The sequence below is a fragment of the Callorhinus ursinus genome, unplaced genomic scaffold, assembly GCF_003265705.2.
Source record: "Callorhinus ursinus isolate GAN/ISIS: 27379988/994484 unplaced genomic scaffold, GSC_fseal_2.0 scaffold16, whole genome shotgun sequence".
Lineage (NCBI taxonomy): Eukaryota > Metazoa > Chordata > Mammalia > Carnivora > Otariidae > Callorhinus > Callorhinus ursinus.
Window position 1 is genome coordinate 24,178,713 of NW_027397078.1, and position 16,410 is coordinate 24,195,122.

Below are 16,410 nucleotides of genomic sequence, written 5' to 3' on the forward strand. Positions count from 1 at the left end.
CTGATTTTAAAACTCCAAAACTGGAGGCGTTTGAGTTTAAGAAACAGTCAGGTATACAAGTAGTTTTTGAGAAAGAGAAACAGTGGCGTTGGTTTTAGAAATCAAGTTAATGATATTCTTTTGTATATGAGACTTAAATTTTTATTAAGTGGTTGTGTCATTTGCTTTCACTTTCTAAAAATGGAATTCAGTATCTTGTTTCCCATGGTAATATGGGTAAAAGGCTTTTTCTACCTTTTAAAAATCATTTTTAACCATTTTACTTTTGAAAGTTAGGAATTAGGTTAGCCATTTAGTTCTTTTTCTAATACATTAGTTGGTTTACTGTTTGTGTGTGTGCTGTCTTGCTTTAAAGAAAATAACAATAATGTCTTCATTATTTTCCTCATTGTTGTCTTTTGCTGGAAAAGACCGAGACAGGGTACCCCTATCAGGCTTTTACACTTCACACACCAGTGGTGGTTCTCTTTAATTGCTTAGATATGACTTCATAGCCCTAGTTAGGGTAAAATCTGGGCAGACAGTTGCGTATTCTTGGTCTTCCATTCTCAAGACACAAGACCAAGATCAAAGTTCATGTTTTAGAAAATTTGTGAAATCTTAACTTGAACTAACTCTGGGTTCAGCTTCACACGTAAGTCATGTCTGACCTGATGTTAGCTGTAATCAGTTTTGAGCTTTAAGAATAGTTGCTATTGCTTGGGTTCTGAATGTATTGAGAAAACTCATCCGTTTATATGTAGTGCTAATATAGGTTATTTTAAATCTGTGATTAACTTACATTCCCTTTTAAAACTATGGTTTAATTGCTGAAAGAGATTTATTTTTGTTATACTAAACTATGGAGAATTTTTCCATAGAATTTTTTTCAAGTTTATTTTTTGTGTGCTTCATTTGGAACCATTTTTGTTTATATACATTGTATGTGCTCAAAATAGTGGTTTTAAAAAGAGTCAGATTGGAAACCATACAGTGTAACTGTTGTGATCCTTTTGTGTTTTCACTTTACATTTTAAACAGCAGACTTTACAAAAGTAGCCAATCTTCATTAATTGCATCTTAATTAGAAATGTTTGTTCTCTTCCATATCTTTGACCTTCTCAGTTTTGATTTTAGTCTGCTTAAAGAAAATCCTTGCACTACAGCCGTTTCATAAAATTGAAGATTCTCACATTGGAGGTTTTATATTGGAAGAAATACTACTGGTTTTTAAAAAAGCAAAACTTAATAGAACTATTAGCTTTTCTTGAGACAGCGTTCTCTGTGTCCTCATTACTCTGCTCTGTGTGTGTGTTACTCTGATTTGTGAAATATTGACTGAGCCCTTCACTTATCTTTTCTAAAGCAGCACCTTTGGACACCTCATTCTGGGAAGCCTGCTCGAGTCATAGTAAAGGACACACACATTTGTGTGGGGAGAAGTGGTAAAAATGGAGAGTTTTGTCTTAATTACATGAAACTAAGCTTTAAAATATTTTATAACAAATTATTTGAGCTGCATAATCTAAACATGTCAAACGTTCAGTGGGACTATTTTTATATATGTATATGTGGTTGTAGGTCATAACATTTCAGTTTATAATATAAATTGATATTTCAGTTTATAAGCTATCTCTCAGAAAAGACTAGCTCTTTTGAGAATACATAATTTAAAGTTTTAGACTGAAGTAAAACACAACATAGATAATAGTGTAAATTAGATATAACTGAGGGCTATATGGCAGTAAAACTGCTAGTGCCATTTTTCTTTTTTGCCTATTATACATTTTTGATTTTTTTTTTGTACTCTGAACATTTTTAGGGATCATATGTTCAATCAGATTAGAGTTGGTTTGGGAATAAATATCTTCTAAAAAGAGATTTATCTTAAAAATGAAAATCCTGAAAAATTAGTTTATTGAGAGTTTATAAAGTCAAATATTCAGTAGACGTGGACTGGCATAGGAAAGCTCGTGGAAGTCCTAGCCCTTCAGCACCTGTACCCGTGTGCCTCGGGGGTTGTGCGAGCAATGCTGAGAGAACACCATCAGCTCGGCTTGTTCCCCTCAATATCCTTGGGTTCTCGTTCTACATCTTTGGGAACAACTGTATTAAAAACCTTAGTAATCAGTATATCAGTAAGGATTAGGTGTTTGCTTTCTGAAGGAGAGTTCCAGTGAGGTGGTCAGAGAGGTTATTTTCTACCTAACTTGTATATGCCCTCTACCTCTTGGGCATACTTTGTCTATAGAAAAATATTTTGACCTTTAGGTACATTTTGGGCCAGTAGTCAAATAATCCTAGGGCCGATTTAAAAATCTTAGAATAATTTAAGGTTTGCCTTTTATACCTGTTTTGAAAGCCTTTACATTTTTGTCAGGTAATTTTTCCCAAGCCGTGAATATAATCTATTCAAACATGTTTATGCTATCCGTTCTGTTTTTAAATTGAAAAAAAAAATGTTAAAAGTGTTTATGAAGAAAAGTTTAAATAAAATATTTTTAATCTTTAAAATCTATTTTTCTCTTATTATTTGCTCTCTTTATGCAACCCGTCACTTTCAGAGTCACTCATGACTCGATTAACAGTATACATTTTGTTTTCCTTCAATGTGCCAAGGAAGTGCCACAAAAATGGGATTTCTACCAATGCTTTCAGCCACAGATTCATATGAGTGCATTAGAGTGAAATTATTTACACTTACATGCAATGGAAATTTTATAATGAAGCCAAGTAATTAAAATTCCACTAACGCAGAGTTTTGCAGAATGGAAATGCAGTGTGGCGATTTTGTAGGTTTCCTTTAGCATTTATGATCGATTGTTCTTAAAGGCATTTCTGAAATTAGTGAATAGGCAGAAATGAAGCTGCTACATCACAGGCCCTTGGATATACATAGGCCCGTGTGTGCCTTCTTTAAAATGGACTCCTGAGAAATCTCAGCAGGATTCCCTGGATCCTGGCCTCAAGCCACCTTTCCAGCCTCTTTCCCTCTGTCACTTCCCGCACTCCATTCTGTTGTGATTTCTGTTAGTTTCCAGCCTCAAATTACTTGCCTTCTTTCCCCTTCCCTGCTTGCAAAATTCACTTATTTTCCCACCCCAACTCAGATGCTCTCCTCTCTTCCAGAAACCTGTGTTCTCTCTTCCATTGGATTAATTGCCGCTTCTACGCTCAACATATTCATAGCTCTTCATTTCATTTTGCATAAGAGTTGGGTAGAATTCTTTCACCACAATGACATCATAGTCTCCTTGGACGAAAGGACCTTCTTTTATTCTCCTGTACCTTCACATCTAGCATGATACTTTTTGTGCCCCCCAGGCACGGAGCTAAATGTTGCCCCCTGTGACAAATTCCATCTGAGCTACAGGCAGATGCTGTAGGTGTTTGGAAGAGGGAGATACGGTTTATTGTACGGACCAGATTCAGTTCTGTCTGCTGTTCAGTCTACACAGTCCCTGCCCTTTCTCTCCACACCTATGGCTTCAAACAGCTTCTGTCCTGACACCTGTCAAATCTGTCTCAACCCAGAGTTCCACCCATCTCCTGAACATCTCGCACATGTTTTGTCAGAATTTCAAACTGAACAAGTGCAAACCTGAATGCGTTTTCTCCTTCCCAAACACCTGCCCCTTGTCCTGTGTTCCCTCCGTTAACGTGGCTGGGACTGTTTAAGTCAGAAGCCCAGGAATGCTCTACTACTGCTTCTGTCCACTTCACCCCAGTATCTTGGTTTGTTCAGGCGCTCGTTATTCTTGCTGGCCTCCGGGAGCTGGCTTTCTGATCTACCTCCACAATCCTTTTTCTACACTGCTGCCAGAGGGAGCTTTTGAAGGGTAAATCATCCTGAGATTCAACAGCCTTTCATAATCTCCCTTCACTCTGAGAATAAGATCCAAACTCTGCAGTGTGCCAGGCAAAGCCCTTTGTGTTTCGCTACCTTTGTACCTGTCCATTCCTCTACACCCCACATCCTAGCTACGTAAGCAATTTGGAGTCCCCCGAGTACATTATGTGTTTCCTCTGGCCTCTCTGCCTTTGCACATGCTCTTCCCCTTTGCCTTTCCTGGCTAAGCCTTCTTTGGCCTGCAAGAATCAGCCTGGACATCATGGCCTTTGTCAAGTCTTCTTGAATGCCTTGGTCCAGGCTAACTATGCCATTGGTCTTACCACAGCACCTTGTGGACACCCACATCCTGCCTCTTCTGATACCCGGGTTGTAACTCTTCTCTATCTCACCCTTAACTGTACTCCTTGAGGGCAGATACCGTGTCTTTATTTTCCAAGGGTCTGACTTAAGCCAGGAACATGGGAAGGCCTCCTTAAAAACAGAAACTTGGAAGGTTACCAATGAAATGCTCCTGGTGAGGAGGGGCAGCTGTATTGGAGAGCTCCATTGTCTGCTGAAATTGACCTCCCTGAGGGATTTCCTCCATTCATTTCCACTCCCACCATTCCCTTGTCTAGAAGGGTAATGCATACAGCTATCATAGTTGTGAACATACTTCTTAACATCTCAGTATGTCTGATCCAGGCAGAAATTTTCAAGTAAAACACACCAAAGCGTGTTTCAAACAGCATTAATCCCTTGAAATTCTCTGGGGCAGGGGGTGGGGGGGATGTGTTCATTGATCACAATAATGTTGAGAAAGCACTTCATAAATTTTTTCTTGCCTAGAGAGTCTCAACAAACAGCATATTAAAAGCTCTGAGAAGTCCTGATGTTAACGCCTTTTGATTTTGTTTAGCTTAGTGTAAACCAAATGTTGACCACAGAGCTCTTTTCGGTTTTTTTTTCCCCCCATGCAATGTATATGATCCTTGAATGCTCTTGAAAAAGCCTGGCTAAGGACTAACTGGAAGAAAACAAGTACAGAGGACCAGTAATTAAGGTGCTCTGGTCTGTACAATTGGATTTCTTCCTGCAGATCCAGTTAGTTTCCAGGCCGAAGTCGACATTTTGCCAAGGTGACATTACCCTGGGGATGTGACAACCCAGGGAAGGTCCCACTTTCTCCCCCAAGGAGTAGGATGAATTTGTATAATGAGTCTGTACAACTTGTATGGTTTGCAGAGCAGGACTTCCAGAGTGGCCAGTTAAGGAGCTCAGCAGATCCTATCCCTAAAAAACAATGATAAAACTAAGCAAACTTGTCCCCAAAAATGTAGACTCTGGAAATTGATCAAAGGCATTCAACAAATGGGAGAAGCATTTATTCAAGAAGATGGGTGGAACCGCTGTAAGAATGGTGAGAGTCTGTGCTATTTCAGCCTGGGCTACTCCCATCTCAGCTCTCCTTCCCCTAGCTATGTGGCACAGAGGTTCTACCAGGGCCCTCAGAGGGGCCTGCCTTTATTTGGAGCATGACAAGCCCATGTCATTGTTGCCAGCCCTGCAGCCAGCCTGAGGTCTCAGTAATGCTTGGTTTTAGCAGGAGACTGGCAGACAGACCAGCCACAAATTGAACAGACCTTGGGAATGAGACAGCCTACTTTATCCCTGGTGGTCCAGAAGGCTGTGTTCATGGACAAGGCTGTGTGCACCTAACGGGAGACCTAAGAGGTCCCTAGCAAGCTTCTTGTCCCTGAATGGATGTGAGGTCTTGCAAACACAAAATAAAAGCTGGAATAGACTTGGAAACTACTCGGACTTTGAATGCATTCCCCAGGCCACACAAATTCATTAGCCAAGAGTGGAAGCCTTATTGGCTCAAGGTGTTCAAGTGTAACTTCTGATTAATCACTGGCTGACCACTAAGCTATGCTGACTTGGGTGATCCCTGGGAATCCAAACTTAAAAAGAAAAAAAATTTTTAAAAAGCTGAGCCGAGACATCAATGACTGTACACGAGTTGGGGAGGGGGCAATGGGTGGGGAACAGACTCAGCAGAATTCCTCCAGGCAGATCACAAAGCACGCTACAAACCAGAAAATAGCAAAAACACCACACGGAATCCAGAGTAGCTACCATATATTATCTAGAATGTCAAATTTCCAACGAAAAATTATGAGACATGCAAAGGAACAGGAAAGTGTGACCCATACCTAGGAGGATAAGTAGTCAATAGAAAACAAGCTCTGAGGGATCAGAGTGTTCATGGAAATCAGTATAATTATAGTTTTGTGTCCTCTATTTCACATAAAATTTTATTAGAAACAATTTCACAGCTCATTAAAATTTTTTTGAAAATATTTTTAGTGAGTGTTTAGTGTTCCATAATATGGCTATACCATAATTTAACCATGCCTCTATTGTGAGACAACTACATTTTAAAGTTCTTTGATTTGATTACACACACACACAAGCATGTAGAGTGTCCAAACTTCTGATTATTTCCTTGATATAATTTCCTAAAGATGAAACTTGAAAATGAACTATTTAAAGTCCCTGAGAAATATTGCTAGATTAAGCTCAGGAAAGTTGTACAACATACCCCACATCGGCAGTGGATATGAGTTTCTTTATCATACCCTGTACTAAAAGAAATCAATCACATAAGCAACGTAATAGGTGAAAATTATATTTTCAGTTTCTTTGATTACAGTGAATGTTGAGTAATTTTTCACATCTGTTTGCTACGTATGTCCTGTGAATTCCTGTACATGGCGTTTATGCATCTTTCAATGGTATTTTGGTGTTTTGTTATGGATTTGGAAGGATTCCTCATCAACTAGGCTTTGCCACGCTTGAGCATACTATTCCAAACGATGACTAGGTATCTTTAAATACTGGAGCAATTAAATCATATAATTAAATTTCAGTAAATGTGAAAAGCAAATAAAACAATATAGAGAAAACAAAAGAGATGGGAATTGTATTGATAGAGCAAAATGATTAACAATCAAATATATCTAAGAGATAGATATAGGCTGATAAAGATAGTGAGAAAGGCATGGTATACATTACAGATTTAAAAAGACCTCAAAAGTTAAACAGCATTCTTAGATGAAGAGTATGAGAGCTTTCTTGGTAAGAGTTCCATCTTCTGTAATGGAAACATATATTCAAACTTCTTTTTTAAGATTTTATTTATTTATTTGACAGAGCAAGCACAAGCAGGGGGAGCTACAGAGAGAGAGGGAAAAGCAGGCTCCGCGCTGAGCAAGGAGCCCAATGCGAGACTCGATCCCAGGACCCTGGGATCATGACCTGAGCCAACGGCAGCCGCTTAACCGACTGAGCCACCCAGGCGCCCCTACATTCAAACTTTTGCTGAACACCTCAGTGTGTGCTGGTAGGAGTGAAGTTAGGTGGGAGTGAAAACCAACAAGATCCACTCTGCTCTCAGTGTAATGGGGAAACAATCACTGAAGGCAAGAAAAGGTGTAAATAGAGGGAAAAGCAGGATGCTGTGGGAGCTCGAAGTTACAATTACTGTTGATGAGAATCAAGGAAAGGTTCATGGAGGGATTGGCATTTCTACTTCGTCATGGCGATTAATATCTCTCTAGGTGGAGAATACACAAAAGGGTTTCAAGAAAGGATGTGCAGAAAAAGCACAGGACGTCACATGAAGCATGCACCCAGATCCAATCTATCAGTCTTCTTTTTTTTTTAAAGCCCTTTTATTTTTTTTATTTTGTTGTTAATCACCATACGTTACATCATTAGTTTTTGATGTAGTGTTCCATGATTCATTGTTTGCATATAACACCCAGTGCTCCATTCAGTGTGTGCCCTCCTTAATACCCATCACCAGGCTAACCCATCCCCCCGCCCCACTCCCCTCTAGAACCCTCAGTTTGTTTCTCAGAGTCCACAGTCTCTCATGGTTCGTCTCTCCCTCCGATTTCCCCCCTTCATTCTTCCCCTCCTGCTATCTTCTTCTTCTTTTTCTTTTTTAACATATATTGCGTTATTTGTTTCAGAGGTACAGGTCTGTGATTCAACAGTCTTGCACAATTCACAGCGCTCACCGTAGCACATACCCTCCCCAATGTCTATCACCCAGCCACCCCATCCCTCCCACCCCCCACCCCTCCAGCAACCCTCAGTTTGTTGATATGAGGAATTCTTAATCTCAGGAAACAAACTGAGGGTTGCTGGAGGGGTGGGGGGTGGGAGGGATGGGGTGGCTGGGTGATAGACATTGGGGAGGGTATGTGCTACGGTGAGCGCTGTGAATTGTGCAAGACTGTTGAATCACAGACCTGTACCTCTGAAACAAATAACGCAACATATTTTAAGAAAAAAGAAAAAGAAGAAGATAACAGGAGAGGAAGAAAAGGGGAGTATGTCAGAGGGGGAGACGAACCATGAGAGATGATGGACTCTGAAAAACAAACTGAGGGTTCTAGAGGGGAGGGGGGTGGGGGGATGGGTTAGCCTGGTGATGGGTATTAAAGAGGGCACGTTCTGCATGGAGCACTGGGTGTTATGCACAAACAATGAATCATGGAACACTGCATCAAAAACTAATGATGTAATATATGGTGATTAACATAACAATAAAAAAATAAAAAAAAAAGAATTCCTCATATCAGTGAGGTCATATGATACATGTCTTTCTCTAATCTATCAGTCTTCTCTACAAGTGGATGCTAGTACTGGTAGAAATAATCAACATAAAACAGGATATATGTTATGAATGGAAAAAAATGGCTGAAGACTTATTTTAACTCATTAAAATTTTTTTAAACTGAGAACTAAATTAATTAAAAAAAACCACTGACCATGGAAAATTTAGACTCCATAAAAAGTGACACAATAAAACTGACAATGGCAAAACTTTATACGTTTGTAGTCTTAAGATGGAGGCCCTGGAAGCTGACTCCTAGAGGGGAATGAGAATACAAGTAATTTACTTAAGAGGTCATTCCAGAAAGCATCATCAGTTAGGGAGGGGGTAGTAAGACCGGGAAGGGGAAGAGCCAGTAAAGGGTACATCTTCAAGCAGTTTCCCACTGGAGGTAACTGGGTTCGATCCTCCTCCCACACCCCCCGGGGAACTAGGAAAAACCGTGTAGAACACACCTGAGAGTCATCCCACCAGAGGACATGGAAGCTGGGGTATTTACCCTCCAACTTCCATCTGTCATTGGCTTAGAATTGCGGGGAGTTGCAGGTGTTTGTGCTCAGGAGCCAACCACCATTCTTGTGTACTGAAGGGTGAGTGCCAGGGGGATATTGGTGGATCACCACTACTATCTACTACGTTTGTTAATGATTCAAAACAATTGGAAGAATCACATTTTCTTGACAAAATTCAGGCCCACAAAATTTGCAACACGGGACCTAATTGCCATAAATGTGAAATCACTTGTAAGAGGTTAAAATGTAAAACTTTTTATTTGGACAAATTTTAAAACAAATCGTAGTGACATTTTTATGAATAAGAATTTTCCAGATGAAAGTAATTGCATTAAAATACAAATAAAAGTACTAGAAACACTTTATCTGCCTTATGTAGAGAATTGATCTCAAGGAATTAAAGTGATTTGAGTTTGCTTGGGAAAATATGTTCCTCTTAAAATTTCTTCGGTGTTGGCATGATTCTGATTAGAATGTTTGTACTAACAAACATGGAGTCACAGTGTCCTCGGGCTCAAAACAAGAAGAGGATCGAAACATCCTGTTCTTGAGTTGCTAGAGGCCAAAAAATGAAGAGGTTTTGTGCCAGGGGAAATTGCATGGGTAAATGCAGAGTGGAAAAGCATATGGAATGCTTTGGGAATGATGAATTCCTTACTGACAGAGCTATGGGAGCAGATGTTAAGCAAAAAAAAAAAAATATATATATATATATATATTCATGAATATTCTGTGGATCTGCAGATTTCTTTGTTGAAGGAGGATAAGAGAAAAATTGGATCTTACAGTCCACCAGTAAAACTCCTCACAACTTTTCATTAAAACATCCCATGACCTTATAGAAAAATAATAAAAATTCATTAAAATAATGAGAGATTGACGGACAACATAATATAAAATTGTGAATAGCCTTGAAAATAATTTTAAGGCAAACAGAGTTAGACTGAGAAAGAGATGCATACTTCACCTCCTATGGAATACTCAGGCTTCCCTTCACGAAAGACAACAACTGGAGAAAAAGGTGGCTGTTTTTTTTGTTTTGTTTTGTTTTTTTAAGGTACATTGTTCTTACTACACCAACTGTGTCCTGGTGCAGAAATTCGGGCCTTTACTAGCCAGAGGACTGGTCATTCTTAGCTATTGATCCCAATGAGCTATACTGTGAGGCAGGAAGTTTTGTTCCTGAGTTTTGCTCCTTGCTTGAAACCTGTCTTTGTCCTCTGCCCACCTCTAGTCCCATCCCCTCTGCCCACTCTAGCCTCCCAGGCCCCACGCCCTCTAGTCTACCCACTGCCTTTTTACATTTTTACATTGAAACTGTTAATCAACTAGGCAGGAAGTAAGGGCAGACTGGCCGTGGTATAAAACGTATCCTCCCCCATTACTCACTCACTGTAGGCAACCACAGACATAGGAAGAACTGTTTCACTTACTGTCATTGGCTCCCAGTACCATAGACGAAGACGACAAGAGGAAGGTGATAACCACAAGAGCACAAGGAGGTACAATAAGGGAAAGCCTGTTAGAAGCTGGAAGGCGGACAGGAAGCCATGCCCATCAACTAACCCACTTTCCAGCTGCAGATTTATCAAGGGGGTGGAAACACTACCCAAATGCATACAAGTTGGGACTAAAGGCAACCCACACATTCTGTTGACACACTGAGTCTGGGAGGGTCTTCCCCTATTTGTGTATGGATTAAAGAAAAAAAACAAATTGGGGTCTACAAACAAAGATTATGGCATAAAAGAAATAGTTGGAAGACTGAAAGAAAGGAAATACTTCTGGAAAATTACTGGCTTTCAGAGCCAGAAGAAAAAGTACAAATTATTTGGCATCTTCAAAAGATTGCAAATAACCATAACCTCTGTGCACAAGGAGCAAAAGGTCATAGGTACATGAAGAACAAAAGTTGAAAATGTAGTTGACTCAAAGAAGACTGTAAGAAAATTCCTAAGGCAACAACAGAATTAAAATCTGTATGCAGTCAGTAAAGAATAGAAAGGCTATTATAGGAAATTCACCTGCTGACAAGAAAGAAATCCTTGAGATACTTTCCAAGAATGCAGGTGAAAATGGCATTCAGTTCTTCACCACATGCTTCATGAACACCTACTATGTGCCAGTCACTTCTAGGTACTGGATCCAAAGGCCCTCACATTATCATCAGAGTGTGAGAGGCAGCCATTAAACACTTACACACAAATTAACATACAACTGCAAATGATGATGGTTGCCACAACTAAAAACTGATCCTAAAAAGATTGCCTGGGAGAAGCTAGTTCTGATTAGGTAGTTAGGGAGCATCTCTCTAAAGAAGGAAGATACAGCTGGAGAAAGGAAGGATCAGTAAGAGAAAACCAAAAAATAGAAAGTGGGCAGCAGTGTGTAGCCCTGCAGCAGGACAGCACGTGGGCCATCAGAGAGACAGAAAGAGGACCAGGGTATCTGGTTGAGGAGAGGGAGGCAGGGAATGTGGCGGACAAATACTTAGGGCCAGATCGCAGGAGGCTACCTGAGGCTGGGTGAGAAGTCTGTATTTTATTCTAAGGGAAATGGGAAGTCATCGAAGCGTTCTAAGTAGGTGGCTGATGTGATTTACATCTTAAAATGTCGTCTGGTCCCTGAAAGGGGGAAGCATGGAATTGGAAAGCTCACCGAGGGGGCCCGGGCAGTGTGAAGGGTGATGACCACTAGGACAAGGGTGGTAGCTGACACTGCAGGCAGAGAAATGAGTGGCATTTGGACATGCTCTGGAGGTTACAACTGGCACAACTTGGAGATGAAGTGGTTATACGAGGTAGCGGAGAAGAGATGGCCACTGAACGTCTCCTGGGTCCATCTTGAACACAGGGCATATGATGATGCCATTAGCTCCGATGGGAAAGACAGGCCGAAGAGCAATTTGGGGAGGGAATAGCAGGAGCGCAGGTCCAAGCCCATTAGCTCTCAGAAGCTTGTGAGGTGTTCAAGGGTGAAGAGGTCAAAAATGTCGCCGGATACATCAATCTGGATGAAACTGAGAAGAAAGGTCAGAATTAGAGAGATACATTGGCCAGTCACCTGCCATTATAGATAGTACTTAGTTATTTTGACTTTATGTACCTTTTCCTTATGGAAATATTCAAAGATACACGAAAGTAGACAAAATAATATACTGAATCTTTACTCACCACAGTACCCATACCATTTTGCCATGGGAATGGTAAGTCTCCTGAAGAGAATGAGAAAGATCCCAATTCCCACTGCTTACTCCAGTCTGCTTCCTCATCTGAAAAATGAGAATACTCCAACCCACCTCAGGGAGTTCTGGTGACAAGAAAAGAGGTGAATCATGTCAACAGTATGTGGTAACCAATGTAAGCCATTCATATTTTTATTGTTCAGTGGGCGATATGGATCCAAACACAGCAAGGTTTGTGAGTGGAAACACGTTTCTAAACTCAGGAGAAAGTACTGAACTCATTGAGCTCTTATGGAGAGAACAAAACAGAAGCTGCTGGTACAACTATGGCAAGTTTGGGATTCTCTCAAAGGTGAAGGAAGCCGAGGACACAGCAGGAATCTGAGTGAAATTAAGGTTTCGGTAAAGTGTGAATTGTGCGTGTAAGACTCCAGTGACCGGCAGCGGAGTCCCCACTTTACGGTAATGACACTACGTTGAGGGCAAATTCACATGAAAATGAAGTCAGGGGAAGCCTGGGTGGCTCAGTCGGTTAAGCGACTGCCTTTAGCTCAGATCATGATCCCGGGGTCCTGGGATCGAGCCCCGAGTCAGGCTCCCTGCTCAGCGGGGAGCCGGCTTCTCCCTCTGCCCCTCCCCCGCTCATGCTCTCTCTCTCGCGCTCTCTCTCTCTCTCTGACAAATAAATACACAGAATCTTGAAAAGAAAAGAAAACGAAGTCAGAAGTCGAGTCAGAGCATGCCATGATGCGGTCTGGTGAGGAGTCTGGGACGGTCTTCGCTGTAGAGTGACCCCGCGCGTAGCCAGAACCGCTGGATTCGGAATAAAAGGGTTACAGAGCCGTAACCTGGGCTCTGGAGCAGAGCTTCTGGAACTTAACGGGCACACAACGCCCCCCGCCCCCACCCACCCACTCCCGGGGCAGGGTGTGTGTGTGTGTGTGTGTGTGTGTGTGTGTGTGCCGTGAACCTGCTCTTCTGCTGCGGCGGGGGCCAGGACGGCCCGAGACTCTGCATTTCCAACCAGCTCCCGGGCCAGGTCTCTGCGCGGAGCAGCAGGGGTTCCCGGGCTCCGTGGGCAGCGCGGCGGCTCCGCCCGCTGACTTTGCTCCCAGCCGGTGGCCGAGAAGCCACGCCTCACACGCACGCAGCTGCGCTAGAAGGACGGTGGGGCCGGGAAGGGGCAGGAACCCATTGCCCGCGCCGCCGGGCTGGGGGCAGCCAGTGGCTCAGAGTCCTTCGCGGGGCCTCACGTGGCCCAGGAAGGTTGCGGGAAGAGCAGGGGGGCAACCGCTGTGGAGCTGAATACGGTCACCCGCGTCCACGCCCCCGGGGACTCAGCCTTCACAGGTGGAGGAGAGAGACGGCAGACACGGAGATCTGACGACCAACGCCGAGACGGACAGGTGCTCGCTGTTGCTAGCCAAGAGATGCAGTCGTGCAAGATCTTCTGGGAAAAGGTTTTCCTGAGCTCGAGGAACATCTCTATCTGCAGACTGAAAGAACTCACCCCACCTCGGGGAAAATTACCTCCCTACACACCGGCACAGCTGGGCCACAGTTTTTAACGCCAACTTTTCACCACAGAAACCCCTGCAGTCCTTAAGACAGGAGGAAACTCATCATTTATTGAGGGCTGCCCTTGTGTTCTGCACGCTCCTTGGTGCTTTCCATGAATTCTCTCATCTGAAGCTCACGGCATTCCAGTAAAGCCGTGGTGCCAGCCTTCAGGTTGTTGACTGGATTCAAGAACTCCATCGATTTGGTCAGGACGCCTTTGCTCTCCAGCTGCCTCAGCTCTCTTCCATCCCAGGCTGTAGCAGACAGGCTCCTTCCACGTGGGCACACGCAGCTCCGGGCTCAGGTCATCGCAGCCCAGTCCCTCTGGAAGAAGGAGAGAGTCTCTCTTCCGGTTTCACCACAGAAGGACTCAGTTGTCTCTGTGCCACGTGCTCGCCCTTGGGTCCATCGCAGTGGCTAAGAGGATGGAGTGAGGTAACTGGCCAGAGGCTGAGGGTACTACCATTGTAAGTCCCCGCAGAAGTAAAAGGTTGGAGTGAGGAAAAATAGACAAATGACAGAGAGGAAGGAGGGTTTGGCCAACAAATGCAAAGGGTCCAAGACAGGGAGGTCTATGAGTTGCCCCACTTTACAGATGATGACAGCAAGGACTGGAGAGGTCAAGTAAGTCGCCCAAGGTCACACATCTAGAGCTCTCAACCGCTATGCTGGAAGGCAACAAAGTCAGCTTGATTTCAGGCTTCTCTGCAGCATCAGCTTTCAGAAGAAAATGGAGCAACAGCTAGAGTTTTTAGAGAAAAGGCTCACTAACTGAAGATTCATCTGCTCTGCCAAATTGTCTTTTACAATAATAGCTAACAAATATTAAGCACACACTGTGTAACGTTCTAAGAGCTTTATATATACTGACTCATTCACTCTACCATCACCCCTCATTTTACAGATGAGAGAACTGAGAGTTTAGGTAACTTCTCTAAGAGGCAGGGTGGGGCCCAGGCAATTGGATCTTCTGAGCCTTGCTGTGAACTGTTCTTCCAGACTTCTAGGGTTCAAACACACTGTCAACATGCACTCCCTGAAAAAAAATTAATGTACACCATAATAACAAGAGATAAAAAAAAGAGTTCAAAAATGAGAAAACTGTGTGAAAATGAGTTTTTAAAAAGTCTAAATAATTACTCTGTATCTAAATCTAAGATTTTAGTAACAAAGAGAAGGAAGGTATTAAAAGTAAGTTCAACTCGGCCAAATCAGGAGGTACTAAAAGATTAGCATTTCATTTAAAAAATTCTGATCATTTAAGAAATATAGCCACAGAATGCTTTTTTAAATTGATGTCCTGCTTCAATATTTTATTTAGCAGTTTTCCAAAAGCAGCTGGTGCCATAAACTCTTTTAAAGGAAAACAATAAGGTTTTTGCCTTTTTTAAAAGGGTAAATAGTAAGAGGTTTTTTTGTAATAGGAACTCAGATTCACACTTACTCGACATGTTTCAAGCCCCTGCAATTATGTTTATGTTCACATCAAATTATCCCAACTGTGGGTAGGGGGAGTTTTGACTTGGCCCCTGAGTCCTTTTGCCATCTCCTAATGTGTCTCATAGATTTATTGCTATCAAAACAAGACCCACAGAATGCTTAAAGGCCGTACATACCAGCCCTAAAAGGAGTAAAAGGAGTATATATGCCTTCCAAAGCAATGAAGAAGATAAAAGCAAATACTCATAAAGGAGAAACAAATCATAAAACAAAGCAAATGGCAAAGAAGCATTTAAAAATAGCATAGAAGAAGATGAAACATAATACATTAAATGTATTCATTATAATGAGAAATATAAATGGAACTTACCTCCTTATTTAAAAATAAAATTTCCCAGACTGGGTTTTTAAAAATCAATTCTATGTTAATTAAAAACAATCCCACAATCGCACAAAAAGATCAGTGTAAGAGAATGGGAAGAAATACAAGCAGCAAACACAAATGAAGGAAAACCAAAGATCAAAATATTTAAGTTAGTAGAATTTGAGACAAAAACTAAACAAAATGGCCCTGAAATGTATACAATCAAAATATGAAGGACAGAGATTCACTTAATGATATGATTAAGGCCTTATTTAATAGCTTCCTGGAAAGAAACATGTATATGTATTCTAGACATTACGCCTTTTTCCTAGTGCCCATGGAACACTTACAAATACTGACTATAGAGCTGCACTAACAGTGGCATGTAAGCAAGGTTCAACTGCTGAAGAAAACTCACGGGACCCAAAATGACAAAGCCTACCAATGTACAGTTTATTACAGGGGAGTGACACGCTATAGCAAGAGCACAAACGTCAGAATATACATCACAGCCCATGACTCACAGTAGGCATCTGTGGAAGCCGGGTGCAGGCTCCTGATGTCCCATTTCTGTAAGGGCCAGGCCAGATGTCTCCCGGATCCAGAACCACCGATGTGGGCACAGAACGCTTCGGAACCAGGGAGACTAAAATAAAGTATTTGCTGAGGGTGTTTATATTTTGCTGGTCACCTAGGCATATCCTGGCTGCAGAACCCACAGAACCCTGGGGGTGGGGGCTGGGGAGTATCACCCCAAGTGATACAGGTGCAAGTCTTCAATCTCATTGTTATTAATAAACAGCGCCAAGAAGCTGTGTCAAACTGCTCTGAAACTCTTTGGACTCATGG

The 16,410-nt window shown here is 42.0% G+C and overlaps 1 long non-coding RNA gene across 1 annotated transcript; it reads right to left on the reverse strand.

The window, feature by feature from the left end:
- Positions 1-11,496: 11,496 nt before the first annotated feature.
- Positions 11,497-13,307, reverse strand: LOC141374320 (uncharacterized). The gene is made up of 3 exons (XR_012381097.1): positions 13,168-13,307; positions 12,187-12,322; positions 11,497-12,032 (listed from the first exon to the last, which is right to left on the reverse strand). It is a non-coding gene; the product is annotated as an uncharacterized lncRNA (long non-coding RNA).
- Positions 13,308-16,410: the final 3,103 nt, after the last annotated feature.